Source organism: Bubalus kerabau, chromosome 8, assembly GCF_029407905.1.
Source record: "Bubalus kerabau isolate K-KA32 ecotype Philippines breed swamp buffalo chromosome 8, PCC_UOA_SB_1v2, whole genome shotgun sequence".
NCBI lineage: Eukaryota > Metazoa > Chordata > Mammalia > Artiodactyla > Bovidae > Bubalus > Bubalus kerabau.
This window is the reverse complement of record NC_073631.1, coordinates 49,992,902-50,007,122: the sequence shown is the minus strand read 5'-3', so window position 1 is coordinate 50,007,122 and position 14,221 is coordinate 49,992,902. Positions and strand designations below refer to the sequence as shown.

At 45.9% G+C, this 14,221-nt stretch overlaps 1 long non-coding RNA gene across 1 annotated transcript in view; it reads left to right on the top strand.

Moving 5' to 3' along the window:
- LOC129659118 (uncharacterized) overlaps positions 1-9,770 on the top strand; it is a 39,833-nt gene extending 30,063 nt beyond the window's left edge. The window contains exon 4 of the long non-coding RNA XR_008717801.1: positions 9,554-9,770. This is a non-coding gene — a long non-coding RNA (uncharacterized LOC129659118). The remainder of the gene's footprint in view (positions 1-9,553) is intronic.
- The last annotated feature ends 4,451 nt before the right edge of the window (positions 9,771-14,221 follow it).

The window sequence follows — 14,221 nt, the reverse complement described above, 5'->3', positions numbered from 1 at the left end:
GGCATTTTGCTATAGCAGCCTGCATGGACTAAAGCATACATTTATCATTTTATTTTCCACTCCAAATATGATCTATTTGGAGTCATCCCTTCAGGTGTGAGGTGGGATTCAGTGGGAATTTCTCTGTCCAGCAGTTGTCTCAAAGTTCTCTTTAACCAGCTGAGCCAGAGCCCTCCTGGTTGGCTCCACAATTTGAAGACAATGGAATACTTTTTCCCTACATCTCCAAAGGGTGGTTATGCTTGGGATAGAATTATTAAGTCAAGAAAACGCCTTGGGGAGCTCTGAACCAGAAGACCATGGTCAGGAAGAAAGAGCAGCTTCTGCCAAGAGATGCCAAATGCACATATGCAGGACTCTACATGTGTATGAAGGTGTTACCAGGAAACGAGAATTTCTGTCTAGAATTTTCATTTAAACCGATTTAGAAAATTTAATCTAGCTATTTTCAGATACACCCAGTCAACTTCACTGCCTTCCTAGCCAGTCTGGTTTGATAGACGAGTCACAATCAAGATTTTCTTCTCCTTCTTTCTCCTTATCCCTGAAGCTGACACCAATGTCTGGCTGCTTTCACATTCGTCAACATGGTGTTGAGGGCTTGGGAAGGGGGTGGGGGCTGGATACCTACCTTTTGGTGCTCTGATGACCTGCTGCTTCAGATGAACCCCATCCTTCCAGTCTCCAAAACGGCCTCCCAGATCTCCTGCAGTCCTGTCCATGGGCTGCACCCTTTCGATGGAAGTGGTGTCTCCTTGTTCGGGTCTCAAGGCCCCATGGGTCTGCTCTCCTCTGATATCTTTTCTGTCTCACTCAGGAGTCTTGCATATTTTCTGATGACCACCCACACCCCTTTAAGAATACAGGGAACTCAGGACAGCCTCTGGCCCTGTATGTCAAGCCGGTATTTCTACCCCATTGTTGATACAGAACAGTGGAAGCAAGCTTACAGTTGCCCTGCACTTCCTCCATCAAACAGAGCACAGGTCCCTTCCACTCTCAGATCTCCAAACTTACAAGGATTTTCTTGCATATCTCCAGCAGACACACCCACACCTATGAGCCAGCTGATGTAGGGAGGATTGAAAGGATGCACGATTTCCGTGCTGCATCTAACTCTTTTTAACTCTTCAACCCTCCTCTATTTGGGTTGAAGGCTTTATTTGTTGCCTTGGAAGAGGGGAGAATGTGGTTGGAGAGAAAGCAGGGAGAAATGGGTGCTGCTTGCTCATATCTTACTTCAGTTTTCTTCTGTTTATACCTGGATGGGCTTCCCAGGTGGTTCAGTGGGTAAAGAATCCGCCTGCAATGGAGGAGGTGGAGACGCAGGAGACATGGGTTCAATCCCCGGGTCAGGAAGATCCCCTGGAGGACGGCATGGTCCTCCAGTGGGAAGGCATCCCACTCTAGTATTCTTGCCTGGAGAATCCCATGGGCAGAGGATCCTGTCAGGCTACAGTCCATAGGGTCTCAAGAGTCGAGCACAACTGAGGTATCTAAGCACACACGCATGCCTACTTAGATAGTGGATTCTGAAGCCAAGGAGTTTGTGTCTTTGTTTTCTGTTTCTGCACTGTTTGGATTATTGGAAACTAGGGCTGCCGTGACAAAGTACCACAAACTAGGGGGCTTTAACAACAGAAATTTATCTCTCATCCCAGAGACTAGAAGTCTGAGGTCAAGATGTCGGTACAGTTGGTTCCTTTTGAAGGCCCTGAGGAAGAATCTGTTCCATGTTTCGCTCCTGGCTCCTGGTGGTTTGTTGGCATCACCCTGCTATCTTTCTTCATCTTCTTATAGCATTGTCTCTGTGTGCATGCCTGTCTCTGTTTCCAAATTTTCCTTTTCATGAGAATGCCAGGGACTTCCCTGGTGGTCCCGAGGGTAAGAATCCACCTGGCAGTGCAGGGGACACAGGTCCCATCCCTGCTCCGGGAAAATCCTCACAGAGTTCTCTAAAGAAACTTGACTAATACTAGTACAGTACCTGGGATTAGAATTTCAACACACCTTTTGGAGGAACACAGTTCAACCTGCAATAGAAACTATTCAGGGTACAAGTGAAGGCCTACATGTGTAGGCCTGGGCTGAGGGAAGTATTGGACTAGTATTATACGTGTGCTATACTCCAGGTCTGCTGTCGTTGCCAATGACACTGCTTTACAGTCCCACCAGCGATGTGTGAGGGCTCCAATTTCTCCACATCCTCCATTTCCTTAATCTATAGGTTTCCCCTGTGCCTCTTTTTTCTCTTGTAAATCATTTTTTGTTTATTAAACTGGGTCATTTTTCTTATGGATCTTCCCACAGTCTATATTCTAATGATTATATTCCCTTGCATTACTTAAAATGTTTATGTTTTTGCTGTATTTCCTGTTAACTATCCCATCCCAGGCAATGCACCCCCGACTCTACTCTGGCCTTGTATCTCCACAAGAACAGCAAGCCTTTCCTGTCCCAGGGCCTTTGCACTCACTGTTTCCTCTGTCTGGAACATCCATCTCCTCCACTGGCCCCGTGACTGACTCCTTGTCAACATGCAGGTCTTCAGTTAAATGTCCCTCTTCTAAGAGACCTTCCTTGACCACCCACTCCTGATCACTCTCCCTCCAAGCCCCCTCATCCCATTCATCCATGGAGCTGACCACAGTTTTCACTGTGTATTTCTTCATGAGGCTATTTATTTACAGCCAATCAGACTGTGAGTGCCATGAAGCAGGGCCCACATCTGTTTTGTTTCTGACTGCAGTCCAGTATGGGTCACAGCACCATTAACTTGTTAAACAAATGAATGATTCAACACAGGAATGTTGGACCTGAGTTCAAACAAGTGGCAGGATTCTGTGTATCAATCCAATCCCTAGATCCCAGACAGAGGCTATTACAGAGAAGACAGTCATAAATGAACCACCCATTGTAAGCAGAGGAATCAATTAAAGCCCTGTTTACATTTCTTTGTCAAACATAATCACCTAGTGTTTGAATTAAGGTCAGGCTCATTGTTTACAGCCTCGACTGAATGTCAAAAATTGATATGGATTCTACAAGCTTCAGTTGCTTGATTCCCAGGCAGAGGGCCTAGCCTTCCTTATCCAGATGTGAAGAACTAGGAGAGGAGGTACTGGTCCCTCTCAGGTTTGTCCTGTAACATCCAGAGATGTTCTGCATCCTTTCCCATCACAAGATAGATGGGGGCAGAGCAGGAAGCCCATGGACTTGGACTTAACCTGGAACCCTGCTCCTCTACTTACATGCTTTGTGACTGGGCAGGTCACTTAAACCCCTGACTCTGCTTCCTCATCTGCAAGGTAAAAATAATAGTACTTTCTCCCTTGCAGAGTTCATTGTAAGAATCAAAGGGTGCATCCGTGTGAAGTATCAAATTCTGGGCACCTTGAAGCTGCTCAGACACAGTATCATTGCATCCCACAGAGAGGCACTGAGTGCTACATTGTTGCCAAGTTTTTAGGAAGATCTTTCCACTTACTGATGCTTACACCACCATCATAAAGGAAGGAAGGAAAGAAAGGAAGACAGGAGGAGAGGAAAGGAAGGAAGGAAGGCAGGAAGGAAGAAAATTTTCCTTCAGGTTAAAAATTACTACCCTTTACAAAATCACTATAAACAAGACCTTCATTGATGAATTTTCCAGCTACTGTCGTTGTTCACGTACTTTAAATCTTTTTTTGAAGTAGCAGGATATACATTATCAAAAAATTATAAATGAGACTTGCACTGCACTTATAAGTTGCAGTAACCAAATTTATAGTGATGGAAACAGAAACCTTATATCACAGCTATCTCTGTAACAAAAGTGAGCATTCATACAGTGCCTTCATGTGCTAGAAAAGGCTCGACATATTTACTATACATTAACTCATTTAGTCTCTACAACACCACTGTGGGACAGCTGTGCTAATACTATCCTCCTTTTGACTCGATGAGGAAACCAAGGCACAGAGAAGTCCAGGAAGGAGCCCAGTGTTACAAATCCAGGAAGTGATGGAGCCAGGATTCAAACCCAGACAACTGCTCCCGAGTCTGGGTTCCCAGTCACTGTATTGGTAGCCTGTCTGTCTCCGCTTATTGGACTACAGAGAACACCCACATACACAGATAATACACAAATAGAACAGTGCCCCTTGCTCCTAGCACTTCTCTATTAATCCTATCCCTGTATTCATTGGGGAAAAAAAAATAGCTGTGTGGGAGGGATGTACAGGAAGAACCCACAGACCTGAGGAGTATATCTGGTTTGGTTTGGTTCTTTCTTTTGTTCATTTGTTGTTTGCTGCTATAGCAAGAAGTCCTGCTGTCACTCACTGAACTGGGGGGCAGGGAGGGGCTCCATCGTGGGGAAGGAAAGGAAGGTGTTTCTGGGATCTGGGTGCTTATGACTCTCAGTGTTCTCAGCTCAGGGTGTTTTCATCTCCCTAATGGGCACCAGCACCTGCTAGCAAAGCAGTCAGCTTGCCTGTGGGGAAAAAAGGATGGGATGAATGAATGCTCTGTGCTTTGTTTGGGGAGAGAAGAGCCCCAACCCTTGATGGATCCCTAGGGCAAAGGCCTGAGAAGAGGGGCTGTGATACTGAGGGGGCCAGCACCAGTGTCTCTGCAGCGAGAGCCCCCCCTAAAGGCAATGGGTAACCGGAGACCGACAGAGCCCCTTTCCCAGTGAAGAGCTCTATGGCAAAGCTGGCCCATGGAACCACCCACCAACTTAGACTGCGGCCAGGGGCAGCAACCTGAGAGCTCAGAGGCCCTGGCCTCTCGTGGGTGGAGGTCTCCTGGGCTTCATGGCAGGGGGCCCCACCACACAGGTCTGGACCCCTTGACTCTTACCAGTGCAGCTAGACTCTGGTAAAACTGAAAAAAAGAAAGGTTTTATTCAATGCCCTCAGTTTTGGATGTTTCTCCAACAGATTTCCAGGAGAGATTTTTTTTTTCTTTTTTTTTTTTTTTACATGTGTTCCCCATCCTGAACCCTCCTCCCACCTCCCTCCCCATCCCATCCCTCTGGGTCATCCCAGTGCACCCAGGAGAGAATATTCCAGCAAACAATTATTCCTGGAAGTGGGTGAGTTCTCCAGCTGTATGAACTTGAGAGACGAGGAGGAGGGGGATCAGGCAAATAAAGGTTTTTACTCAGATTTTCTCTATTCCTACCCTAGCGAAGTGGTCTGAGAAAGAACAATAGCCTTTTCTCTTTAAGTGTTTCTGGGGTTTTGAATTTGGCAGGGTCCTTTCTGCCTGAGATGTATGCACTTTTTCTGCATTTCCTCTTCATGGGGATAAAGACTCTGCCCCATTAAGGGGATATGAAGCAAGGGAAAAAGATGTGGGGAAGGAGGGAGCCCACCAAGCCCAGGCAGGGGCTGCCCTGTCTCTGCCCTTGGCAGAAGTGCGTGGCTCCACCAAGCTGGACCCAGGGCTCTCTTTGCGTCATTGCTTTGCCTGCTTAAGGATGATTGGCTGATTTGATTAGTTGACACATTAGTGTCCCTGGGAAATTCTAAGTGATGCAAACAAGCATGAAAGGAAACACAGAACAAGCTGAGGTTTCTATGTACCCAGGATAGAGGACAGCTCTGCTTTCATGCATCAGTTCCCCGGGTTGGTAATTAAAGCTGAGGTCTTGTTAGAGTGGAGGCCAAGGCCAGAGTTTCCTTGAAGAGTTTTCTGTAGAACAGGGTTGGTTGTGAGCTACTTGACTCACAGCCTTTGACGATGTGTATCTGCGGGGGATGGACTACACCATTCTAGCCATGGCAGCACCCCAAACAAAAAGTGGCCATCACTGAGGAAGAGTCAATTCAGAGCTTGGGTTCTAACCAGGAAGGTGGTATTTGTGGCAGATGAGGTTTCAGAGAATGATAACCAGAAGACATTTCTTTTTGAGCCAGATTAAGGAAAACACATTATGTGTGTGTTTAAATACTGTAATTTGAATACATGGCCTTTGGCAGTAACTGTTGGATTGGCTTAATCAGTTACACATGGTGTGCACGTATGTACCTGTGTGTGTGTATATGTAAGTATGACTAGGGTGGACCTGCCAGAGACTCCTCATTTCTATCCTCTTCTTGAGGAATTTGTCCTCCCATGGACCCTAGGAGGAGTCAGTCTACCTTGTTTATACAGGTGACTGGACCACAGTGTTCAACCAACTCAGGGGACACTAGGTCATTGTTGGGGCTTTGCCTGTCATATTTTCTCTTTTTTTTTTTTTTTTTCTCTCTCAAAACATTGACCTAAGAGACATGGAGATGGTCCAATGATGATGGTTATGTCAAATCAAGATGGGGGAAGTGTGCCAATGAGTAGGTGGAAAGGCAGAGAGAAGCTGGAGACAGGAGCTGACACACAGAGGAGAGCTGGAGGCTCCAGGAGAGAGGCAGGGACAGCTTGAGATGCCAGCACCCCAGCTCCACGCCAAGGGATCTAAAGTCTTCATTGCCAGTCTCAGTGTCTGGAAGTTGTGTATTGAATCCTTATCTCCTGACAGTAACCCCTGTTAAACTCAACTAGTCTGAGTAGCTTCTGTTCCTTGCAACTAAATAGTCCTTAAGACAATGTGATTGGGCAAGATGAGGGAATAGATGTCTAAGACCCCCAAAGATAAGCATATTGCAAAGAGAGTTGTCAGGATGTCTGTAATTTACTTTGAAATACTTCAGCAAGCAGGGTCAGTCATATTGTGTGTGTGCTGATTCGTTTAAGCTTTAAGCTTCTACTCTAAGGACCATCAGTTGCTGTAATGGAAAATTCCACTCCAGAATAATCAGCTAGGATTTTATCAGAAAAGCCACATTCCAGAAGCCAATACCTCGAATGCTTCTGTGATCGTGTCTCACTGACTACTTATGGCTTTGTTCATTATCATAGTGAATGTGAGGAATGGATTTTTATTGTTGAAATTAGTTCATTGTTAGCAAGACGAACATTAGAAGTGGACTCCTGTTGGTGAAATTAAAGATATTCAAGATGGGTGGATTGGCTAAAATATTATAGCTATGTACCATTCTTCCCTGCTTTGTGAGCAGCATGGCTCATGGCCACAGAGACATGAGGCCCAGGAAGGGCTCACCGCCTGGCTGCAGGTGGTATGGTCAGTTGACTCTGTCAGCCACCCACGCCCTCACTTGTGGAGAGCCTTCTTGCCCAAAGCCACTCTTCCTGGGGCAGCCCTGATCCAGTGACTGAGCCAGGTGGGGGATAAAGCCCCAGCCATTCTGACCAAATGCAAGACAGCCCTGATGGGCAATATACAGTCCTGAGCTCAACAATGGTTGGTTGAGGCCTCATGGGATGTGCATTGTTGTTCAACTTTTCCCTCTGCCTAGTCTTCCTTTTTTTTAGAAAAATTATTTATTTTTTAAAAATCTTCATTGGAGTATAGTTGCTTTACAATGTTGTGTGAGTGATATACAGTTTCTGCTGTATAGCAAAGTAAATCAGTTATCATATACATATATCCACTCTTTTTTAGTTTTTTTCCCCATATAGGCCATTACAGAGTATTGAGTAGAGTTTCCTGTGCTATGCAGTAGGTCCTTATTAGTTAGTTATTTTATATATAGTAGCATATACACATCAATCCCAATGTCCCAATTTATCCACCTCTTTCCCCCTCCTTTTTAAAAACTTTAAGTTTTACTCAAATTCTTGTAACTGAAGCAGACAGGTGGGCTGCCATCTATGGGGTCGCACAGAGTCAGACACGACTGAAGCAACTTAGCAGCAGTACCAGCAGCAACTGGTCACATATATTAACTGGTTGCATTCATTTCTGATGATGGATCCTTCCCCTTCCTTTTATAGGCTTTGATCCCTAATAAACATTTGGCACCCTGAACTCTGTCTCCGCCCCTGCTCCTAGAGAACCTGACTGGTGACAAATAGGGAAGAGGACACCACCGAGATAGATAGCCCTGCATTGTGGTGCTCGGGCTGCCAGAACAAAGCACCACAGACTGGGCAGCTTCAATGATACATATTTACTGTCTCACGGTTCTGGAAGCTAGAAATCCAAAATCAAGATGTTGGCAAGGTTGGTTCCTTCTGAGGCCTGTGAGGAAGAGATCTGTTCCAGGCCTCTCCCTGGTTTGTAGAAGGCTGTCTTCTCCCTGTGTCTCTTCACACTGCTGCTGCTAAGTCACTTCAGTCGTGTCCGACTCTGTGCAACCCCATAGACAACAGCCCACCAGGCTCTGCCGTCCCTGGGATTCTCCAGGCAAGAACACTGGAGTGGGTTGCCATTTCCTTCTCCAATGCATGAAAGTGAAAAGTGAAAGTGAAGTCGCTCAGTCGTGTCCGACTCTTAGCAACCCTATGGACTGCAGCCTACCAGGCTCCTCTGCCATGGGATTTTCCAGGCAAGAGTACTGGAGTGGGGTGCCACTGCCTTCTTTCCTCGATGCATATTTGTGTCCGTGTCCAAAATTCTGTCTGAGACCTTACCAGAAACATCATTAGCATTCATATTTCTAGCAACATTCTGTTCATGATGATGTATGTATTTTCTAAGACAATAGGAACTTTCTCTACAGCTCTTCCCTTTGAGTTCTTAACCAGAATCTCTTTTAATGTCCATATTTCTACGACAATCCCTTCAAGGCCATCTAGGCTTTTTGTATCATACACTTCAAATCTGTCCAACCCCTCAGTTCAGTTCAGGATTCAGTCTCTCAGTCGTGTCCGACTCTTTGCGACCCCATGAATCGCTGCACACCAGGCCTCCCTGTCCATCACCTTTTTACCCAATTCCAAAGTCACTTCCACATTTTAAGGTATTCTTTACCCCACTTCCTAGTACCAAAATCTCTATTAGTCAGGGATCTCCAGAGAAACAGAATTAATACGAGATATAGTGGTAGTGTTAGTCTCTCAGTCGTGTCCGACTCTTTGCAACCCTACGGACTGTAGTCCGCCAGGCTCCTCTGTCTGTGGGATTCTCCAGGGAAGAATACTGGAGTGGACTGCCATTCCCTTGTCCAGAGGCTCTTTCAGACCCAGGGGTCAAACCCAGGTCTCCTGCATTGCAAGCAGATTCTTTACCAACTGAGCTACAAGGAAGATCCTAATAGGAGATATATCTGTACATATAGATGGATGTATCATATAGATAGAGAAAGGAGAGAGAGATTGAGATTTATTTTAAGGAATTGACTCACTTGACTGTGGAGAGTAGCAAGTCCAAAGCCCAGAGGACTGGTTGGCAGACTGGTAATTCAAGTAAGAATTATCATTGCAACTCTTGAGTTAACTGGTGAATCCAAGGGCTGGAAACTCAGGCAGAATCTCTGGAGTCAGAATTTCTTCTTCAGTGGTGTGTCTCAGTCTTTGCTGCTAAGGCCTTCAACTGATTGGACGAGGCCCACCCCCACTGTGGAGGGTAATTGGCTTTATTCAAAGTTTACTAATATAAGTGTTAATCACATCTTTTAAAAAAAATGCCTTCATAATAACATCCAGACTGGTGTTTGACCAAGCAGCTGGGCACCATACCCAGCCGGGGTGATACATAAAATTAACCACAATAATGTACCCTTAGGGATGGTAACTGAGGCTTGATCCCAGGCAACCCAGCTACTGGGCCTTGTGAAGAGGAGCTCTGGCCACCTTCTGCTGAGTCTCGGTGTAACAGAAGCTTGCCTCTGGTGAGATTATGCCTCTGTCTCAAGTGACCTTCACACGCGAGGTGGCAGTAAAAGCTCCGAGGACAGAAGGCTGGTCTCCACTGAGCTTACCAAACAGTTTGTGAAACTATTTGAACCTGTTAATAAAAATCGCTTAATAAATTTCTGTATGCATGACCAAATTTGGTGTAAGCTTTGCTTCCTTTCCCAACTGGAAGCTTAGTTGTAAGGTAAATAGTTTTCTCTCATTTACATCAATCTTCTTTTAATAGCTATTGTCAACTAGTAAGACCCCAAGAGCTGTGCATTCTGACTAGTAAGACCCTAAGAGCTGTGCATCCTGACCCAACTGACTCAGACCAGTTCATAATAATGGAGACACGTGGTTTCCTTTTAGCTCAGGGCCTCTCACATGACTCACCCCTCACTTCATTCAGGTCTGTCTGTTAAAATGTCAGTCCTTCCTAGCAGCCTTCCTTGATGAATCAAACTCCATCAGTCAGTGGAAACAAACACACACACTTTCACACACGTCTGTCACTATAAATCCTGCCTCGCTGTTCTTATTAGCACTCATCAAACCTGAATTATATTTAGCAATGTGTTTATTTGTTTATTTGTTTTTCTTCTCCTCCAGTATGTAAGCATCACTAGGGCAGATACCACGCTCACTGCTATAAACCTAGAGTGTGGAACCACATGGGCATATGTTAGAAGTTAATCTTTAGGTGTTGGTTAAACAAATGAATGGACCTTTGGGAAAAAAATCTACCATTGGAAGGTGGCAGCCATGGAGCCCTGGGGGCTTTAAGGCAGAAAATGAATCATTTAAAACAAGCCACTGGCTATCAACTTTTGGCCCTGTAACTCTGCCTTGCCACTCTCTTTCCTTGTCATTCTCATGCTCTTGAGCACCTGGATATCTAGTCTTTTACATAGGCTCACCTCAATTCAATTTCTGGTCCCTCAGAAACTGTTCATCTGACAGTCCAACTGTATGAAAAACTCAGCAAATGATGTTTTTACGTCAAGTGATGTGTTTTGACTCTTCATGGGCCAGCTCATGTGCCTCAGCAGAAACACTGAAATACAGGGACAGGTTGCTAATTAAAAGGACAGAGCCTGGGGGTGGGGCTGGTTGCTAAGCCAAAAGTATGTGCTAAATAAATTGATAATGCAATCTAAACTCAGGAGGACATTTTCAGTCCACAGGGAAGGACACTGTTTTCAAATATTGCCTAAGTAGATAAGAAGCAACTATTTATCTAGCCAAAACTTGATACATCAAATACAAATCATTCTTCATTAAAGCAATTCTCCTAAGTTTCTTTACCAGGCAGCAGGTAGCAGGTTGCTAGTCAGGTTGTAGCACATATTTGCAAATAAAGAAAAGATGTATGTCTAACTAGATCACTCCTCCCAGAACTGGTTTGAATAAAGTTTTCATTTTCAGCACCAACAGAAATAGCAACATATGTAACCCAACTGAGCTTCCCAGGTGGCTCAGTGGTAAAGAATCCACCTGTCAAACAGGAGAGGTGGGTTCAGTCCCTAGATTGGGAAGATCCCCTGGAGAAAGGGATGGCAACCCACTCCTGCGTTCTTGCCTGGGAAATCCCATGGACAGAGGAGTAGTGAAATGGTGGTAGTGATGGAGGTGGTGATGGTGGTGATGATGGTGGTGGTGATGGTAGTGATGGTGGTGGTGGTGGTATTACAGTAGTGATGGTGGTGGTGGTGATGGTAGTGATGGTGGTGGTGGTGGTGGTGATGGTGGTGATGGTGGTGGTGATGGTAGTGATGGTGGTGGTGGTGGTGGTGGTGATGGTGGTGGTGATGGTAGTGATGGTGGTGATGGTGGTATTATAGTAGTGATGGTGGTGGTGATGGTGGTGATGATGGTGGTGATGGTAGTAATGGTGGTGATGGTAGTATTACGGTAGTGATGGCGGTGGTGGTGGTGATGGTGGTGGTGGTGGTGGTGATGGTAGTGATGGTGGTGATGGTGGTGGTGGTGATGGTAGTGATGGTGGTGGTGGTGATGGTAGTGATGGTGGTGATGGTGGTATTATAGTAGTGATGGTGGTGGTGGTGGTGGTGATGATGGTAGTGATGGTGGTGGTGGTGGTGGTGATGGTAGTAATGGTGGTGATGGTAGTATTACGGTAGTGATGGTGGTGGTGGTGATGGTAGTGATGGTGGTGATGGTGGTGGTGGTGATGGTAGTGATGGTGGTGATGGTGGTATTATAGTAGTGATGGTGGTGGTGATGGTGGTGATGATGGTGGTGATGGTAGTAATGGTGGTGATGGTAGTATTACGGTAGTGATGGCGGTGGTGGTGGTGATGGTGGTGGTGGTGGTGGTGATGGTAGTGATGGTGGTGATGGTGGTGGTGGTGATGGTAGTGATGGTGGTGATGGTGGTATTATAGTAGTGATGGTGGTGGTGATGGTGGTGATGATGGTGGTGATGGTAGTAATGGTGGTGATGGTAGTATTACGGTAGTGATGGCGGTGGTGGTGGTGATGGTGGTGGTGGTGATGGTGGTGGTGGTGATGGTAGTGATAATGGTGATGGTGGTATTATAGTAGTGATGGTGGTGATGGTGATGGCAGTGATGGTGGTGGTGGTGATGGTAGTGATAATGGTGATGGTATTATAGTAGTGATGGTGGTGATGGTGGTGGTGGTGATGGTAGTGATGGTGGTAGCAGTAACAGCTAATACCACTGGGCCCTTGCTGTGGACCACAGGCCCTGAGAAATGAACTGTTGAAGATCTTCCTCCCACCAGATATAGCTTCAGTCTTCTCATCTCCACAAGTTCAGGATTGTTGAGTGTGTTGGGATTGGCAGCTGTTGAGGATTGACCTTCAGGTCATCTTTGCAAAGTTTAGATTTGGAGAAATGTTGCCATCTAGTGCCCCACAGAAGTCTTAACTCTTTAAGCCAATAAACCAGCCTCCCTCTGCCTCATTCCACCCACCCTCCCAAATAAGAGGTCAGGTACACCCCAGTCCTGGTGAGCATTGCCCCCCTTCCTACAGTAGGAACCATGGGAATGTTTCCGAATTTTTTTAAAAAAATCACTTTTTCCTCTATAAAATGTACAGAATAAGATCTGGGCAGAAGGAACAAGAGAATTAAAATGAATATTGAGCTAATTTTACCATGTATAGCATATTAAATTCAGTGAGGAATAGGGGAAAGACATTGGGAGAGTTCTAGATACAACAGTGAAATAAGTGAAGGGAGTCATTGGTCTGGCTTTCCCTTTTCTTTAGGTCTCCTCCCTTCTGTACCTCTCAGATCTTTCCAGGCTCACCTACCTATAAACCTTCCTACCCTCACCCACCTAAAGCCCCTCATCTGTTCTCTCAAGGTTGTCTTCTTTCCTTCTACAGTGGTGGTAGTTTAGTCGCTAAGTCATGTCTGACTCTTGCGACCCCATGGACTGTAGTCCACAAGGCCCCTCTGTCCATGGGATTTTCCAGGCAAGAATACTGGAGTGGGTTTCCATTTCCAACTTCAGGGGAACTTCCTCACCCAGGGATCGAACCTGAGTCTCCTTCATTGCAGGCAGATTCTTGACCAACTGAGCCACCAGACAAGACCTTCTTTCTGCATTTCAGTTCAGTTCAGTCACTCAGTCGTGTCCAACTCTTTTTGACTGTATGGATTGCAGCACGCCAGGCTTCCCTGTCCATCACCAACTCCTGGAGCTTGCTCAAACTCATGTCCATTGAGTTGGTGGTGCCATCCAACCATCTCATCCTCTGTCGTCCCCTTCTCCTCCTGCCATCAATCTTTCCCAGCGTCAGAATCTTTTCTAATGATTCAGTTCTTCGCATCAGGTGGCAGTGACAGTAGCTAAATCCATCAGCTGCTTCTGCTCTTGTTTCTTGCCCTCTCCTGTCAGGTAAAAGAGGTATATTTTTAATGGAAACTTTCAATGACAATGATAATTAGCTATTCCACAGAGTGGCAAGTGGTCTGCCAGGCTGGTGGGGGAGATGCTTCGAACAGGAGGCATCTATAGGACCTCTCTCTCCCCAGGCCTGCTATGCAGCATGATCTTGTCTTTCATGGTGTATGTATACTGACTTAGATTTACATCTTCATTTGCATATTTAACACCAGCCACCCCAGCTAGTCTCTGAGCTCCACTGGGATGGGGGCCAGGTCTGTTTTGTTTACTGCTAAATGCTCAGAGCTTAGAACAGTGCCTGGTACACAGAGCACTCTGACAAGTGCTGGGGAGAAAAGTCTTTAGACTGATATTCGGGGAAGTGAGTGGAGACTGAGGAGCGAGGCCTAAGACCCCAGCACTGCCTATTCAGAAGGGATGCAGCTTCATGGTTCTCAGATCATTTAACCCTGAGACCCTGATTCACCTGAAGTCTTAAGCTGGAGCTCCCTCCTCCTTCTGGAAGCCAGCATTGTTCTCTATCTCCTGCCCCCTTCCACTGGGCCCAGCCAAGCCTCCAAAAGGTGCCAGGCAGCACAGTTTGAAAGCAACTGACTCAATCCCTTTATTTTACAGAGAAAGAAACCCATGGAAAGCAGAGAAAAGTGGAAAGGTG